The sequence below is a fragment of the Rhinolophus sinicus genome, chromosome 14 (assembly GCF_057876585.1).
Source record: "Rhinolophus sinicus isolate RSI-liver-muscle chromosome 14, RSI-T2T, whole genome shotgun sequence".
Lineage (NCBI taxonomy): Eukaryota > Metazoa > Chordata > Mammalia > Chiroptera > Rhinolophidae > Rhinolophus > Rhinolophus sinicus.
In genome coordinates, this window is record NC_142514.1 from 73,138,128 (window position 1) to 73,158,471 (window position 20,344).

Consider the following 20,344-nt stretch of genomic DNA (forward strand, 5'->3'; position numbering starts at 1 on the left):
CCTAACTTTAAATTAATTACATCTGCAAAGACCCTTTTCCCAATAAAGTCACATGTCCAAATAAAGAATATTCACGGGTTCTGGGTGAACATAGCTTTTGTGGGGGGCATCATTCAGCTACAGTCATGTGCTATTATTTTCCCCATTGTCCACATTGTTAGAATAGCTGATTCTGCCCCCTTTTGATACTAAATTAAAAATAACTTGTGACTCAACAGTGCAAATCACTCCCGTGATTTTGTTTGGTTTTGTTAATTCATATAAATTTCATGCATCGTCCCCCTGATTATAGGACATTATTCTAAATCAACAGACAGCTTAATTTCATCTTTTTCCTAAAATTCTTCAAACATGATTCTAGCTGAAATAAAAAAGTTATCTATTTATTTACTTTCAATTAATTAATTATTGTAGTTATGTGTTCCCAGAATATAATAACCCATCTATTGACTTGTTAATACTACAGATAACATGGTATAATTAAAATAAAAAGTACAACCTTTAGTCAGTGATGGATCTGGCTGTGATTCTCAGCTCATTGCACTTTCTTTTTTAAAGTTTATTGGGGTGACAACTGTTAGTAAAGTTACATAGGTTTCAGGTGTACAATTCTGTAATACATCATCTGTATATCACATTGTGTGCTCACCACTCAGAGTTAGTTCTCCTTCCATCACCATATATTTGACCCCCTTTATCCTCTTCTTTCCCCTCTTCCCCCTTACCCTCTGGTAACCATTAAGCTATTGTCTATGTCCATGAGTTTTTGTTTCTTTATTTGTTTGTCTTGTTCCTTTGTTGTTTTCAGTTTTATATCCCACATATCAGTGAAATCATATTGTTCTCAACTTTTTCTGTCTGACTTATTTCGCTTAGCATAATAATTTCAAATTCCATCTATGTTGTCATATATGGCACTATTTTATCTTTTCTTATGGCAGAATAGTTTTCCATTGTGTATATATACCACATCTTTGTCCAATCATCTATCGAAGGACACTTTGGTTGTTTCCATGTCTTGGCCACCGTAAACAAAGCTGCAATGAACATCAGAGCACAGTCTACCTGTATTTAATTTAAAGTAAGTCCTTCAACCTTTTCTAGTCTGTTTCTTCATCTGTAAAATGAAGACACTAATACCTCTGCCTGCTTATAATGAGTATTAGACATAGCATACTGTGGTGACAGAGCAAGGAGAGCAGTTTCCAGGCTCTCGGCCTCACGTGGAAAGGTGCTGGCTCAGGTAGTAAACCGCCATCAACTGTGATTGGATGGCCATCAGCTGTGGCTAGTTGGCCGTCAGCTGTAACCAGTGAGCCATTGGCCACTAATATAACTGCCGTGGCTACACTAGTAGAAAATGGGGGCTAGCAAGAAGATGGTGGCTGAGCTAGCAAGTGGTGGAGTGTGGTTTGTGGATTGCAGAGAGGCAGACTGCAGTTAGCAAGTGGGGTTGGTTGGTTGGCAGAGAAGCAGACGGCAGGTTGCGGATTATGTGGCTCCTGCTTCCTGTGTCTCCAACCCAGCCGCCAGCGAGACTATAGTGATATGACTCCCCTATCTATGACTCTGTGGGTGTTCCTTTTTGGCCTCACCATATCCCACATTCTGTAATACAGAACGGGGGAGTGGGAGCAGAGACCCTGCAGGCCTCCCCACACGACACATACGTAAGTCACCTAGTACAAAACATCGCACAGTTTATTTTCTTTATGAATGATATCTATTACTTATTACAGACTTGTACATAATACAAAAAAAGGAAATTTTGAATATTAACTCATTTATTTAATTAATTGAAATGCTGAACTGAATAGTCTCTGGTCTAAGGTAGGTCTGGGGGTGTGGTGCAATATGAGATGCCGGCCTGACATCATGTCCTCACAATTTCTTTAGTGGATCCCCTTCCCTTCCTCTCGGTCTTATGTACTAGTAAGACAGGTCTCTTCACTCTCCCCTGAACACATGATTCTGTTTCCTGTCCACAGTCTTGCTCACACTGTTTGACTACTTGGAAGTCTCTCTTTTCTGTTATCCATACCTGCCTACTGTTTATCACTTGTTTTCTCTGAAGACTTCTACCATGTTATGCTTAAACATATGTTCTGCTTTGAAATTTTTAAATTATTAAACTCTGTAGTCATTTTGACATATACTGCCCCACAGTGTTAGAAAATGTAAGTTAGCTGTTACAAATGATCACATGAAAGTTTCATAAAGTCAAAGACGCTAATTAAGTTTCTTAGTGTTTCTATTTTGCATTCTCATGTTAATTAAATTGTTCTTGCAGGTTCAAGTCTTACCTCAGATATGTGTTTCCTTTAAGTAAAATTAAATTCACTCCAAGCTACCATCATCCAGATTGGTGGCAAATTCAAGTCTGGTAATTATTGGCGCACCCTCCTTCATGGTCATTCAATCATCCAGAAATATTAATGGAGAGAAACATTTGGCTCCTTCAGTGTTTGGTCTGCCCCAGTTACCCTTGAAAGACCATTATCCATGCCCACATAATCTTTTCAATCTAGAAGCTCCAGTGTCACCTAGATGATATTTCCATAGCTAGGAGTTCCAATGTCTAAAGTTCATTTAGCTATTTTCCTAAATTCAAACTACCACTTTGTGTCACAAGAAAGTGGTTCTTGAATCCCAAGCCCTCATGGATCTCAGAAACCACTATTCTTTCTTTTAGCTTGAAAAAAATCTTTCTTTGTCAAATCCCAACCTTTCTGCCTTCAAAGGCGACTGCCCCTCCCTTACCTTCATATCCAATAAATTCTCTTTATTGAGCTTAGACTTACAATTGGCAGGGAAAGAAATTATCTTCAAGATTCTTGTTTTCAACCTTATATCCCTACCTTACATGGGTCACACTGATTCAACAGGAAGTAGAGGGGGAAAAATCATAGGGTACAACATACTTTAATATTGAAATACATTTTTCTTTCCAACTATAAACACCCATTAACAAAGATTATCTGATTTTGTCTCATAGACTTGTGGAGCGCATTTATCAATGATCAAGTATGTGACAGCCTGGGGAACCAACTGGAAAATAAATTATTTCAAGGGAAAGAAGATCCCCAAAGAAAAGTTGCAGGTGGAAATTATACTTCTAATCATATGGGAAGAGGGAGTGAGAGTTAGTTACACATAGTATTTGCCTCTCAGATTTGTCCTCTAGCTCAGCTCCCATGATCTGAGACCCAGAATGAGAAAGGACTGAAAGTGAAAACTGAAAGAAGGCTCTTTTAAATACCCTATTCTACATTGGAAGCACCTGGGAGTATTGCTTTAGGATTCTGTTAATATAGTTGAGAGGGAACATGAGTTCAGAATATTGAGGGCTGTGAACAATAATTATGCCTTTGGCCCAATGAGATTTTGGCACAGTATGAAACATGCCCTTGACATGGGAGCATCCTCACTAAGCACACATTGGTAACATCTACTGCAGCCAAGACTTTGATAGACAGATGGGAACCAGGTGATTCCTACAGTGTTGGTTAAGTTCTCAAGGCTTTGTTGAAATGGGAGAAGGTGCCGATAGCTATAATTATGGTAACTGGAGTAATGATGAGCTCATGTGTATACTCACTGAACACTATTCATTATCAGAACCAATGGCAAATAACATTCCTATAGCCTGCAAAACATTAAGCTATCTGAGTAGCACAATCATTTAAACGGAATCAAGGAGTAGGAAGATGATATTTTCTAGAAGGTAATTTGGGGGACTAATTTCTTTTTTTTTTTAATTAAAGTTTATTGGGGTGACAATTGTTAGTAAAGTTACATAGATTTCAGGTGTACAATTCTGTAATACATCATCTATATCTCACATTGTGTGTTCACCACCCAGAGTCAGTTCTCTTTCCATCACTGTATATTAGACTCCGTTTACCCTCTTCTAGAGCCTTACCCTTACCCCCTAACCCCCTTACCCTCTGGTAACCCCTAAACTATTGTCTATGTCTATGAGTTTTTGTTCCTTCATTTGTTTGTCTTGTTCTTTTGTTGTTTTCAGTTTTGTATACTACATTTCAGTGAAATCATATGGTTCTCTACTTTTTCAGTCTGACTTATTTTACTTAGCATTATAATCTCAAGATCCATCCATGTTGTCACATGTGGTACTATTTCATCTTTTCTTACCGCCAGTTAACATTCCATGGTGTATATATACCAAAACTTCTTTATCCATTCATTTATCAAAGCACATTTTGGTTGTTTCCATGTATTGGCCACCGTAAATAAAGCTTCAATAAACATTGGAGCACATGTCTCTATGGATAAATGTTTTCAGATTTGGGGTAGATACCCAGGAGAGGGATTGCTGGGTCATATGGCAATTCTATTCGTAATTTTTTGAGGAACCTCCACACTGCCTTCCATAACGGCTGCACCAGTCTGCATTCCCACCAACAGTGTATGAGGGTTCCTTTTTCTCCACAGCCTCTCCAACACTTGTTACTATTTGTCTTATTGATGGTAGCCATTCTGACTGGGGTGAGGTGATATCTCATTGTGGTTTTTATTTGCATTTCTCTGATGATTAGTGATGTTGAGCATTTTTCCATATGTCTATTTGCGATTTGTATGTCCTCTTTGGAGAAAAGCCTCTTCAGGTCCTCTGCCCATTTTTCAATTGAGTTGTTTGGTTTTTTTTTTGTTGAGTTGCATGAGTTTCTTGTATATTTTGGACATTAGCCCCTTATCAGAGGTGCTGTTTGCAAAAATCTTCTCCCACTCAGGTCGTTGCCTCTTTATTTTGTTGATGGTTCCTTTTGCTGTGCAGAAGCTTTTAAGTTTGATACAGTCCCATTTACTTATTTCAGCTTTTACTTCCCTTGCCTTTGGAGTCAAATTCGTAATATGTTCTTTGAACCCAAGGTCCATAAGTTTAGTACTTATGTTTTCTTCTATGCAGTATGTTGTTTCAGGTCTTATGCTTAAGTCTTTGATCCATTTTGAATTAATTTTGGTACATGGTGACAGATAGCAGTCGAGTTTCATTCTTTTGCACATGGCTTTCCAATTCTGCCAGCACCATTTATTGAAGAGGCTGTCTTTTCTCCATTGTATGTGTTTTGCTTCTTTGTCAAAAATTATCTGACCATATTTATGTGGGTTTATTTGGTGGGTTTATTTATGTGGTCTGTGTGTCTTTTTCTGCCAATGCCATGCTGTTTTGATTATTGTTGCCCTGTAGTACAAGCTAAAGTCAGGGAGTGTGATACCTCCAGGATTGTTCTTTCTTCTTAGGATTGCTTTGACTATTCGGGGTCTTTTGTGGTTCTAAACAAATCTGATGATGTTTTGTTCTAGTTCTTTAAAAAATGCCATTGGGAATTTGATGGGAATTGTGTTAAATCTGTATATTGCTTTGGGTAATACAGCCATTTTAACTACGTTGATTCTTCCAATCCATGAGCACAAAATGTCTTCCCATTACTTTGTGTCTTCAATTTCTTTTAAAAATGTCTTATAGTTTTCAGCATATAGGTCTTTCACATCCTTGGTTAAGTTTATTCCTAGGTATTTTATTCTTTTTGTTGCAACTGCAAAAGGAATTATTTTTTTTTTTAATTTCTTTTTCTGAGATTTCGTTGTTAGTATATAGGAATGCAGTGGACTTTTGTACATTGATTTTGTAGCCGGCAACTTTATTCATTTATTGCTTCTAATAGCTTTTTGGTGGAGTCTTTAGGGTTTTCTATATATAGCACCATGTCATTTGCAAAGAGTAACAATGTAACTTCTTCTTTCCCATTTTGGATGCCTTTTACTTCTCTTGCCTGATAGCTCTGGTGAGGACCTCCAACACTATGTTGAAAAGTAGAGGTGATAGGTGACAGCCCTGACGTGTTCTTGAATGTAGAGCAAAGGGCTTCAGTTTTTCACCGTTAATTATGAGATTAGCTGAGGGTCTGTCATATATGACCTTTATTATGTTAAGGTATTTTCCTCTATACATATTTTATTAAGTGTTTTAATCATAAATGGATGTCGTATCTTGTCAAATGCTTTTTCTGCATCAATTGATATAATCATATGATTTTTGTCCTTTATTTTGTTTATGTGACGTATCACATTGATGGATTTGCAGATGTTGAACCATCCTTGTGCCCCTGGGATGAACCCCACTTGGTCATGATGAATAATCTTTTAATGCATTGTTGCATTTGACTTGCTAGAATTTTGTTTAGGATTTTTGCATTTGTATTCATGAGAGATATTGGTCTGTAGTTTTCTTTTTTTGTGTTGTCCTTACCAGGTTTTGGTATCAAGGTAATGTTGGCCTCATAAAATGAGTTGGGGAGTACTGTCTCTTCTTCAATTTTTTGGAAGAGTTTGAGCAGGACTGGTATTAGATCCTCTTTAAGGTTTGGTAGAATTCACTAGTGAAGCCATCTGGTCCCGGACTTTTGTTTTTGGGAAGGTTTGGGTGACTGATTCAATTTCCTTACTGGTGATCCATCTGTTTAGATTTTCCAATTCTTCATGGTTCAGCCTAGGAAGGCTATATGTTTCGAAGAATTTGTCCATTTCTTCTAGGTTATTGAATTTGGTGGCATATAGTCCTTCATAGTATTCTTGGATGAGCCTTTGTATTTCTGTGGCATCCGTGATAACTTCCCCTCTTTCATTTCTGATTTTGTTTATGTGGATTCATTCTCTGGAATTTCAAAATTGTATGTGTGGGGATGGGGTGGGTAACACTCTGAAAGTGACTAGAATTCCAGGTGTACTTGCTGTCGGGGCAACAGCCAAACAAGTATTCTGACAGTGATCTTTGCCCTAGAGTCCCTGGAGTCAATACCATGAAAACATCAGTTACATTTATAACTCTCTTTGTGATAACATGTATTCAATACAGACTTGATTTGATCAGCTGTACAACTTACTTTAATTACCTTGACTAATTTTTAAATAAGTTGGCTTCTAAATACTGGGTTAAGACTGCAGATTCCTAACACTGGAAACCAGAGTTTCCTGAGAGCATGTCAAGATGTGACAAAGTTCCTCAGGATCAGAAATTAAGACATTATTAACAAGGGTGCTTTTACAGTATCTTTAGCTGCACAGTATAATATTGAACCCTTTAGTGTTTTCCAAATATCTGCCATTCCCTTAAATAGACCCTATCAAATTCTAATCCAGCAGGCAAGATACTCAACTGGAGATGGCCTACTACTTTTAGATAAGGTTGGCAACCTTTGTATATTATATCCTCATTTTAAATATTCATCACACATATTACATACAAAAGACTTTTAGAGCTCTGTAACAACTATTTTCAAATTGCTTTTAGTTAGCTTACCTCAAATTAATTTTGCGTAGTACCTTGTCTCCCTCACTTTAGAATTTTCAACATATGTCTATCAGTATCCCGAAGCAAATATTGTTCTATGGAATAAATTTTGCAAAATAGATGTAACTTAACCTATGTTATTGGAAATGTAGATAATTAAATCCTTATTAAATATATTTCAGGGTCTATATAGATTATATAGAATTATTTTGGCACACATGAAATAATATATAGATATACATTAAATATAAAATAACATGTGCATTATACATTATATATGTAATGCTCATTTTATATGTATGTATATATAAGATACAACACACAAGATCTGGACACATGAGATATGAACCTATCAAAATAATTAACAATACAGTGGAGACTACTTTAAGAATTAAAAAGGCAATAAGCATGATAATAATTAATCAGAATGACTGGGAAATAGGTGGAGATCCCCACAGTCTCTGAGTGTCAAGGAAAACTTTTTAGACAACGCTGTTTCTGAGGTGGGTACTTACAGGGCATATACGGATGGCTAACACTTAAGTATCAAGTAAGCTATGTGTCCCCAGTATGACAAAACTTTAGAATAAGAGAAGGTACACATCAAACTGTCACTTGCCAAGGCAAACATTCTTCCACATCATTCTGTGTTAAGCTTTGGTCTCTGAGGCCTTTTTTGGATTTATAAAAAAAGGAGATCTGTCAGCATTCATATATTTAAAAAGTATATAGTGTTTTCCCTCCATGCAATTTCTATTTCCTCTCTTTACATTAGTAATGGAACTTGATGTTACTCTCAGATAAGTCAAAGGAGATCAGAACGTTATTTGATTTGAGTAGATAGATCATAGAGTCACCACAGAAGAAAAAATGGCTATATAATACTGTACCTGTTAATGTCTGCCCCCCCATTTCATACGCATTGCTTAGAAGAAAACTTAAACTTTTCACTTTCAGAAGTCCTAATGGTAGAGACAAAAATAAGTAAATATGTGTGTAGAGAGAGGAGACAGTAGCTAAGGACTTAAACTGCAGGACTGCATTGGAGGGAGTATCGTTGATGTCTCTTTTTTCTCAAAACTTTAAATGAGCAATGCATTCTCTATTATATATGTGTGCATATTTAATAAATAATACTTTTATATGGTTAACAGATCGATACATTTATTTTCCTCTCCAAAATCTTTCTGTAAATTTAAATTTGATGTGCCAGGTGGATAAACTATATTTATGCCATAGCTTCATATAGCCAATGACACACTGTTTCAACTACCCAGAGGGAGGTTTAATGTCAATACAGTAAACCTCTTTCGCATTATATAAAAATTAGAATGCTTGATGAAAATGGAATATTTATGTAAATATTCATCTTTTTAAGGATTAATCTCATGGAGTAGCCCCATATAACTGTGGCAATCCTGACCCAATGTCTCCCTCACTTTAGAATTTTAGGTCAGGCTTGAAACACAGTCATCTGACAGAAAGTAACTTTACTGGGACAGCCTCTAAGTAAGAGCAGCAGGAAAGAGCATAAGACTCCTGATCTTTTAGGATAAAGAAAAGTCTAGAAAAGAATGTTAGGGTATTAGGTATCATTTTCTCAGTTTTCTCCTTGTTTCTTGTATACCACTGTCCTTTGTTTGAGAAAGCAGAATTTAGACAGTGAAAGAATAGTTTTTATTAAAATGTGTTCTTTCCATAAGCGCAAAGTGCTCATAATAGCTATCCAGAGCAGAGACAATTAGTTCATTGAGCTTATATTATACCCCAACAACTGACCTACTAAAAATCTTTTTAGAATTTTCTTTGCTCAGATTTAGCAAATGAAAACCAGAGAAAATACCAAAGTTAAAGTAATAAAATGCAAAAATAGAGTACCACCAGCTTCCTATGATGATTAAGTAAGACCAAAAGGATAGCTTTAATGTTTAAGTGTCATCAGAAATGTATCCATAAACAGAGTGTAGTAACAGTGTGGTTGAATCTTCGATGCGTGCTATTATACTCTCAGTCTATAAATCTCCAAGCTTGACCTATTATAGTTTAGCTTTATTAATGTGATTGCCTTATCTTAATAGGTGACACCAGAATACTCACAGAAAACTATGAGGTAAACTGAAAACACCCCTATGTGTAAAGTATACAATATGAGATAGAAACACAAAGAGACAGCACTGTCACGGATTTAAAATATTTTGGACCTCAATGCCACATTTTCCAGAAGTTATAGCTTTCTCTCTGTTGTAAACATAAGATAAATTTTGGGAAAGAGTCACACTCTGCTTTGGTAATAGTATGAACCCTTCTTCCTTGACTTACCTAATGTAATTTCTGCTACATAGTGTGTGTCATCAAAAATGTGTTGACTAGATAAATTTACACACACACAAACATACACACAAAGACACCAGTTTGAGTTGAACAAACATCTTTATGTAAAATGCAGCAAAATAAAAACCCAGTCATTGACTTCCCTAATTTGATAAATTAGGGAGACAATTACAATGCAATCAGGTCATCCAAGCTTGCATGTCTAAAGAGGAATCTGAAGTGTGTAGTTCAAAACAGTGTAAGCCTCAAGAAGACCTCTCCAGGGAAGTTACTGTTTCTTTACCTGGTTCCTCAAGTCCTATTCATAAATAGTCCCATACACTAAAAAAAAAAAAAAAAAAAAAAAAAAAGTATTTTTAGGTTGCCACAAGCAAAAGTTCAGAGCAAACTTTTGCCCACTGTCTGGTAAGCCCCATGCCATGGCTAATCAGAGTTTTTGACACTACTTCTTGTTACTGATTTCATCTCTACCTGAAGATGGGCCCACGCAGTAAACGTCCTCTGGAGGAGTGCCTGTGTAGTCCAGCAGCATTGTGTAGCACAAAAATTCAAGTAATGGAATCACTGGAAATTCAATTAGAAAATAATCTTGAGTGCTAACTCCTTATTTTATAGGGGAGGAACCTACAGCCCACACAGGTGAAATGACTTGGCTGAGGTCATCCCACATCATAGTGAGCAATATTAGCCTAGACTGAAAAGTCTTGAGGAAACTACAGAGGTGATTCTGACAGAAGCATTACTGATTATCTTATACTAAATTAATGTATAAATAATAAGAAGACAATCAGATGGACAGACTGAAAAAAGAGGCATGATGTGGTATTCATTAGTTGAACCATATAGCCTTTTTTTGTGTGTGGTACAAACCATATGTGAAGCTACATAATACTATATAGATATGTTTTATGTGCCTATACATCAAAGTGGACTTATGACTTTCTTTTTTTTTTTCTTTTTACAGCTAGCAAACAGATACAAATAATCAGATACATTCAGCCATCTAATTTTCTAATGGAATATTTGCTCAAAGGACAGAAATACACAGAAAAACTCTGCAATTAACCTCTGAAAACAAAGAGAATTGTTGCCTAGAACATTCTCAGAGCTTCATTATTGATAGAAGCTTAAAGGTAAATCTAAACCATGACCTTAAACACACTTAATATATCACACCTTATTTGGCAGGTAAGGGAATGCTGGCTTTCGAACTGTTCTCATGTGGAATGAAAAGAAGCAAATTCCTAAAGCTAAGTTAGTTGATCAGAACAAACTTTACTTTAAAAATTTAACTTCATTGCTCTATAAAGTTAAAAAAATATTTTTTCAATTTATATACAATGTATATAAAACATTTTCTTAATATAAACAATAAAAACAATTTCCTTCATAGTATATTCCAAGTGAAAATTTTCTGTATTTAAAATAATTATTAAAATCTAAGTAGTCTGTAGTGCTGCCTTAACCTGAAACACCATCAGACAACTGCCTCTTGCTTCATGTGAATACTTAAGGTAATTCAAACCTCCCTAAAATTAACATATTATAAACTATACATTGCATATAAGGGAAATTATATACAAAACTGGAAGTGGTATGGCAAAAAGAAGTAACAACAATCTAATTGGCAAATGTGCTATTTTGCTGGACATGATTATCTGTGTTTTAATCTTTACTGTGACATGCCATTGCATGGTTTGTGTGTGTACTTGCCAACAAATGAAGGAAATTAAACAACAACAAAAAAAAAAACCTTTTCAAATCATGTATCATGTGCTATGTGTTTGGGACATAATAGGCACACAATAAATATGTTTGAATGAATGAAGGTCAAGCTCTGTGCTTGACAATTTTTAAGTACTTTGTCTTTTAATTTTAATTTCACCTAGAGTATGTTGGGACACTCTAAAGTTAGATAATTAGCTCAATGTTGTCCTGTAAGATGAGTACAAAATATAAACCTGGGTGTACCTTTTTGTCAACCCTAAAAATGTTTTTACCCTGGAAATTCCATGAACATTAAATATGAATCTAAATCCTCATCTTAAATTTTGTCCAACATCTTCACACTACAGGCTCCCTTTATGTGCTCATAAGTGCTCAGAATGGGGAAACATGGTTGCCTGACCAAAATGTTAGGGTAGACTATTATCTAATGGTAAGACATAATGAATAATGTGAAAGACCATTTCCTTCAAAATCTCTTCTTACACCATGTAATTCTTTGTTTTGTGTGCTGTCTCAATTTCTGTTAATAAATGGCAAAATATGTTAATAATTTTCCTCTTTCAAAATGCAAATGTCTTTGAGAAAATCAAATAGGTTGCTCTTAATTCCTAAAAGTGAACTGATTTAATGAAATTGCTTCCACCCAGCTGAGATAAGTCTCACTGAGAAAATAGGCATTTCAATTCAGATGCTTTTGCCCTTAATGGGAAGGTAGGAAAAGGCACTTTATGATGGCAGACTTGGGTGGCATTATGAGAAGCTTTGTGCAGCCATTGAGCAACATGAGGGCAGTGGATGTCTGGGTTTGGAAGAAGAAATGGAAATAATTTGGAGAGGAAGACCAGGAAGAGGTTGGAGTGTGGGAAGATGTGGTTGACTTACTTAGTTTACATAAGTCCAGATTTGGTGTCTGCTTAAAAGAATATACACATCACTCCTGAAAACACTCTGGCCTTGCACTATGTATATCTCACCCATTTATTGAATCATCTTCTGCAGAAGCAGGCACTATGATTGTGTGTATACCCTTAACCACTAAAGAAATTACTTTACACAAATAATTAAAATATGTGTATGTGGGCAAGTAAGTATTTCCAAAGTGGGACCAAAGACAAAGAAAATATATACTTGCTTTCAAGGAGTTTGAAATTTGATTTGTGGTAGGCATGTAGTTTCTATAACAACAAGCATTCGCTAGTCAGGCAAAATGCTAAAAGCCCAGAACCCAATGTATTTAGTTTCCTAGGACTTCTGTCAAAGTAGTCCTAACAAAGTAACACAAACTAGATGGTTTAAAACAGCAGAGACTTATTCTCTCAACATTCTGGAGGCTAAAGGCCAAAATCAAGGTGTCGGCAGGGCCATGTTCCCTCTAAGACTCTTCCTTGCCTTTTCCAACTTGTGGTGGAGACAGTTTTTGGCATTCTTTAGCTGCAGCTGCATCTCTCCATTCCCTGCTTCTGTCATCACATGGTGTTCCCCCTGTGCCTCTTTCTTCACAAAGCATTTTCCTCATCTCATAAAAACATGAGTCAAATTGGTTAGGTCCTACCCTAATGACCTCTTCAAACTTGATTACATCTACAAAAACTAGTTACAAACCAGGTCACATTCACAGTACTAGGCGTTAGGATTACAAGATATATTTTGGGGAAACATGATTCAATCCATAACCAATTCATTTCTAACTGAATAATGAATGAGATATGACCACCTCACTCTGTTCATAAATGTGAAATTATATAAACTTTTGCTATTAGACTTTTCAAAACTCAGCCAGCATTACCTGCTATTGTGAGATGGTGCCCATGATTTTCTCATAAGAGTGTCATGATCTAACAAAATCAGATGTTTAAACTAAAAGCTGACATATCTGTAAATAGGACTGAGATTGTAACTAAATTACCAAAAGTAAATATATTACATAAAATTTGAATTAAACATTACTTTTAGTAACTATAGCATTGACCGAAGCTAAGAATAAAATTCCACACAAGAAAAAGGAGCACTATAGACAATATAATAATTTCCCAAACATACTTTTTATATCTAAACAATATTTAACAAGCTTTTTCCAACTGTGTTATTTTGGAATTAATTCAAAGCTAGTTCTCTGTTCTTCATATTCCACTAGTTATGTTGATTGACACAATCTTCCCACCTTTTATATAAAGAAGATATTCTGTATCTAATCAGTGAGCAGAATGTCTTCTCAGACTAAATCTGTTCCAGTCACCTCAGTGATGTTTTAACTTTTATCTGTATCTTTTCTTGATTTTTTTTATGTAACTTCTTCCAAACAGCTGTCCACATCTCACCAAATAACTATGTATTTTTAAAATTCACATCCTCCAAAAGGCCATCTGTCATTTTCTGCTTTCTAATGTACATTGAACAAAATTTCAAAACTCATTTCATAAGCACTTGCTAAGTGTAAATCATGCAACATTCTCATTTGCATAAAATTTAGTATTTTTAACATCAGAAATCTGATGACAAACTATTGCATTTTTTAATTAAAATAGAATATGGATGGATCTTGAGATTATCATGCTATGTGAAATAAGTCAGACAGAGAAAGTTGAGAACCATATGATTTCATTAATATTTGGAATATAAAACTGAAAACAACAGACAAACGAGACAAACAAACAAAAACTCATAGACAGAGACATAGACATAGTTCAGTGGTTACCAGAAGGTAAGGGGGAGGGGAGTAGTAAAGGACATTAAAGGGGGTCAAATATATGGTGACAGAAGGAGATCTGACTCTGAATGTCAACAAAATGCAATATACAGATGATGTATTACAGAAATGTATATGTGAAATCTATTTAATTTTACTAACCAATGTCACCCCAATAAATTTAACAGCAATAAATAAAGTAAAATAGGACAGATTGAAATTCAGTAAAACTTATAAGGTATGTAGTCCTGTGAGTTCTGAGTTGGTGATAAATAATCAATTTCCATTTCCTCAATAAATACTACTGAACTGAGCTAGCTTTAAGAGGTAGGCATTCTATTCTAATTATTTTATAACCAGGTGTTATTGGTTGGCATACTTTCAACTCTAGTAGTAGTATTTGTATACATTTTCAAAACAAATTACCTATGAAATATTAACATCATTCTCATTTGGAAAACTGTAGTCTTGGTAGATACAAATGGCCTCCTTGGCATTAAGCAAAAGAAAAGAATAGCCTTAACAGTCTGGATCCTACTGATTTATCAGAATTCAAAACGACTTTATGAGGGTATCAAAGTAGTTACTTAGCCTGCCTGTCCATTTCCACCTTTTCCACTTTAAAACTCACACCAGCACGTACATCTCTAAGCCTAGTTGCTTAGTATTCCTGAGCTGTGGTTACACTGCTATGATTTGTGTGATATCTTGGTCCTAAGTAATACTTAAGAAAACTGCAGCTCAGGTGAAGTATATACCCATGTATTGGGTAAAGGCCATCTTGGGCTAGTCCACTTGACCAGATTCATTCCACAATTGAGAATAGGAGTGATGCTAGAGAGTTTAGCTTTCAGTAAAGGGAACCTCTCCCAAAGCCATTAATGTAAGTTGCTTCACAAAGGCTCTTTCCATTGGTTGCATGCATAAGCTCTGTTATGGGTTGAATTTTACCCCCCCAAAATGTGTGTCGAAATCCTAACCTCCAGTATTTCCAAGCTGTAGATAAATTGGTTCAGTTAGGATGTGGTCATCCTGGGGTAGGGTGGGACCTTAATCCAGTATGATTGTTGTTCTTCTAAAAGGGGAAATTTGGACACAAACATGCACATAGGGAGGATTCCATGTGAACATGAAAGCAGAGATCAGGCTAATGTGCCTACAATTGAGGAAACTGGCAATCGAAAAATTATCACCAAACCACCAGAAACCAGAGGAGAGGCCTAGAGCTGATTCTTCCTCACTACCCTCAGGAGAAACCAACCCTGCTGACACCTTGATCTTGGACTTCTAGCCTCCAAAACTGGGACAATTCATTTTTTTCTTTAAGCCTCTGGGTTTGTGGTATTTTGTTACAGCAGCCTAGCAAACTAAAACAAGGCTTCCTGTAAGTGCAGCTATTATGGTGATCTGCTCACCATTTTATATACATACACACATGCATATATATATATATATATATATATATATATATATATATATATATAATGTATACGTATACTTAATATACAAAATACATAAAATATATAGTTTAATGCCTCTTTAAAAGTTGCTTAGCAAGTGCTTAATTTTATTTTGTGAATTAAGAAAGTGAGGTTAAATTTATTCAAATTAGAAAAATAAATCCGACTAACCATCATAAAAGTACAGCTGCAAAAAGTCCTCAGCAGCCACAAACACAAACCGTAGCACCTGGCTGGCTTTCCTGCTGCCTCTGCATATACAAGCACATTGGTGTTGATTGTTGGTAAGACTGTATATTAGGCTTACGATCTTTTCAACTTTAGTAATTGTTGCCTGTAAATCAATGGTACCCAGCTTATATGTTTATTAACATCTGATTTGGTTTGATATTAGGTATGTGAATACTGTGTGTGCTTGCTTGTGTGTACATGCATGTATAAGCAAATAGACATGTTGGTACATGTGTTCAAAACCTAATTTCTAGTCAAGAAAAATGTTAATAGTATGGATACTGGAACAGACTGTGTTCACACCATTCCAAATGAGGCTGCAAATCATTAAGATTTTCATGTAATGGAAGAACGCATATGTGTGTTGGGCAGAAGGGTAGGGAGCAAGGAAGCTTAGTAAAGCCTTGTTTAGAATAGTCCAAGTTAGTGAGGTCTCCTTTATGTCATCTTTCGGAGCTATGGTTTTATAATTTTCCCTTTGCCAAATACATGCACTAAGGAAGTCAACATAAATAACTACCACATAAACGTTAACAGAAGTTCAAGCTGAGAGAATATAGCAGAGATGTTACACAGAAAAATTTCTACCAGTCTTCACTAATTCGGGTTTGGCATTTATTCTAACACAGGCTGGACTATAATGTATTTAGCACAGTACATGTGGAGGAAAGGGATGTTAAGTAAATTGATAGTGTAAAATTTATTGTTTGACTCGGTTAGATGTTTGGGAACCAAGCTTCTTTCTATCCCTTTATAGTAACAAAAGCAGCACCTTTGCACATATAAACACAGTAACTATAAATATTTCTGACTTAAGTATTAAAATGGGTCTAATAGCCAATGTTTTCATATTATTGAAAATTATTGGCTCTAAATTTATTTTTAAATGTTTTGTAATTTAAAATTTTATTAATTAAAACGGAACTTGCTCTACCTTAATGGAATTGTGTAATCGTCCACATATATCACTCCTGAGCTTTGATATGCCATCTTAAGTGATAACTTTCAGGATGTAGATGCCCAGATAGAGCCAGGAAAGACACACCTACAGAGAAGTGCCACCATTTTTGAGTCAGGACTTTTCTATTGATTACTGATATTTCCATGGGGTGATTCATTTAATGTGTAATAATCAGAAAAACTAGAACATGAAGATTTAAAAATGATAATCTTTATCTATAGCAATGCTACTGAAAAGAATGCATAGTTTTCTGTCTGGTTTGACTGAAGGACCAACTTCCCTAGTGCTTCATATTATCTGGGAAAAAAAAAGTGAAAAATGAACAAGTCATGGATTTTCAGTGCTCTAATGACTTATACTAATGTATTCCTTCATCTAAATACAGATTTCTATTTAAAATTCAGTATGCAGGGGTATTATGAATTCCAGTTTAATGGATTCCAAATAATTGCCCTTTAGAAATGATGAATAGCTGTTTAAATCCACTGATAAGAATATACTATTTCTCTCCTAACAGTAGGCCTTCCACATTAACCGTGTCATATATGCCTGAAATTAGTTTATTAATTTTTTATTGATATGCAAAATCCAAACTGTTGACAGATGGAAAATCACCCTTTGCTAAGAGCACCCGACTTTCCCCCCTAAAATGTCTGTTGTGATTCTTGTGGGAGATTAAGGAAAGAAAAGGCAGTAGTATGTCCAAAGTAGGGCAGGCCCGTGAAATGCAGATGATGCTACTCCTTTATTTGCCGTTTTTCAGATCATTCAGTTCAAAAAGATGTACTTCCAAGATGGACATATTGACCAGCGATTTCCATGTCTCACAGAAACAAAGCTTTTTGAAGCTCTTGGTTGGGATGGCACGATGCCCCTAAAAAAGGCTTCTAGGACTTGTTTGTCACTTTAAAGGCAGCAGAAGCAAGAGAGGCAGAACTCTTAAAATTAAAAATACATTATTCATTTCCTTTATGTAGCTTGACTTAGAGTTTTATTTTCATTTTATCCCTGGATGGCTTTCTATACTACTGGCTTTCTATACTACTTTAAAAAATAAATAATACTCTGAAAGACGTAGCCGGAATAGATGCAATAAACACTACCCCATATTGAAGGAAAAAAACATATATTCATTATTGGAGTGTCAATGTTTTCTGTTCTCATACAAAATTATATTACATTATACAATCTATATCATTGCATATATGGATATGTTCAATTAAGAAAAAAAATATCACTCATCCAGATAAAGAAAAATCAGAGCTTTTATTAAACCAAGTTATAATAAATGATGGCTAGGAAAAATTAAATCAACTGTTATCCAATCTATTGATAAGAAGTGTCTTAACCACCTTTGATTTTATGCTTCCTACCTTTCAAGAAAATTGTCTGGGAAAATCTGTGTTCTTTACAATGTGAAAAAAAAAATCTTCTATGGGAACTGAAATATACTTCAGAATTTATATGATTTTTTGTTCCCTGCTGCTTGATTTATAAAGTCACTGTTCGTACTGCAATATTTATATTTTTAGAATAACTTGTGAATGGTGTAAATACAATATATATTGACAGCTCTATCTACTTATGCATATAAACACATGTAAATAAAAGCAAACTGCAATAAAATAGAGAAAATGGAGATATCCAGCTTTTTGTGCCCAGCACACTATCCAAGAAAATAGAGATTACCAAGGAAAAAAAACATCAGATTTCCCATTTCACCTTTGCAATCAATAATAAAATTTACTCATTTGTTCCTATAAGAAATGCTAGTTGGGATACAAATGCAAATGGAAATGGAAGCAAAAGCTCATTTCATATTTTGTAAGTGATTATTACATAATACTAATTGTTTTTTTCCCTAAATCTTATCTAAGAGAAGTAAAAGATGGAAAGAAAGACAAAAATATTTCCATATATCAGAGCCAATACAAACATCGTAAAAAGGATGAAATCTGTTTTTGTCTTTTCAGTACACTTGTGTCTAAAATCCTGGGCTACTGTTACTTGAGGTGTTTTTTTTTTTTTTTTTTTTCTCTAGCAGAAGGGCAACTGCCCCTTTCTTCAGGCTTTTCTGTCTTCCCCCAGGGTCTGCTGCCTCTCTGCTCACCAGTGGGACCCAGAGAAGAATGGCTCCTCTGTTTGCCTGTCTGCCTGCATATTGCATCCATCGCTCCATTCAGCCAGCCTTTCAGGTCTGCTAACTGCTGCTGTACAACTTAGCTTTTATGCTCTACTGACAGGGGTTTTCTGAAGCCAGACGGTTTCTGAAAAGAGGGTCTATTTGCATAAACAATGCCATGTGAGGAGGTCTGCTGGAAACAAAATCAAAATTCACTCAAGCAAATCTTTGTGATCAACTCATTTTTTTTTTTTTTTTGCAACTCACACCTCCTATGCTTACCATCTGTATGCTAAAACGTGGCTGAGAGTTTGAGCAATTCTTCCCCTTCTTTTCCTATGTGTCCAGTTTTATTAAACAAGCCAAAAATATATCTTATTTTCTGAGTTAGTCTGAACAGAATCCATAAATAGACTATGGTATGTGGAAGGAGGAATGCATTGTGTGTTAAGTGAGGGCAGGAGGCCAGCTACGCATCAGCTAGCCAGAGCCTTCCATGAGATTTGTCATGGGGGCCTCATCAAAATGCACATCCAAGCCAGAGGCTGCCCATCCCCGGTCTCTGAGATTGCAGGTCACCAAATGCAGAGCTGCCCCCAGCACTGGGGAATCACAGAAAAAAACGTACATTTCTGTTCACTTCGGCTCTTTCCTTAGTTTCATATCCACAAAAATAGACCAAATTAGGGTATCAGGCTTAAAACAGGCTGGAGCAAGCAGTTCAAATAAGGCTGCATAAATAAAATGAAGAGGAACATTATTAAATCAGTCACATCAATAGGAAACCGCACCTGGTTTTTAAAACACCCTCTTAAAGCAAAACCAGTGTTAAAGGGGGTATTTAAGGGCAATACTAGACTTTCTCATTTAATAAAAATCCTGAAGTTATAAATATGTGCTCAGGCAAAGACTAACTGCTATGTTCTCTTAGCTGAAACAAAGGATGTGATTTGGCTTAAATGTTTCTTTTGCCTTTTGGAGACACTGAATATTATGATCCAGGGAGTAAAGCAGAAAAGCAGATATTCTTCCAAAATCTATTTCTCCTGTTTTCCTTTGTCTAGTATCAAACACAATCCAATATTCTACTAGTCTCCTGGGCCCAATCTAGAGTGCATGTTTTCTCCCCTTAAAATACCATGACTGTGGCCTATATTTGCCATTAAAGAATATAAGACTTCCTGGAGAAATGGCTGATTTCTGGAGCAGGAAATAAATAAAATGAGCATGAGTATCTTATTACATAAAAAAGAAGATACTTCTTTATCAAAAGACTTAGCAGCCAATCTCACCAACCAAAAAATGGGATAATTTAATCATCAGTAAAGATAAAACAAACCTGCTTTGCCTAGAAAATCAAATATGCTTAAATTGGTGAGATTATAAATACTTAAAAAAACCAAAAAACTAACTGGTCACTTTGGACGCTAAGATACGATTTCATCACTATGTAAATATAGGGAAAGATGTAAGCAATTATCCTGCCTTTTCTTTATGAGCAGTACCACAG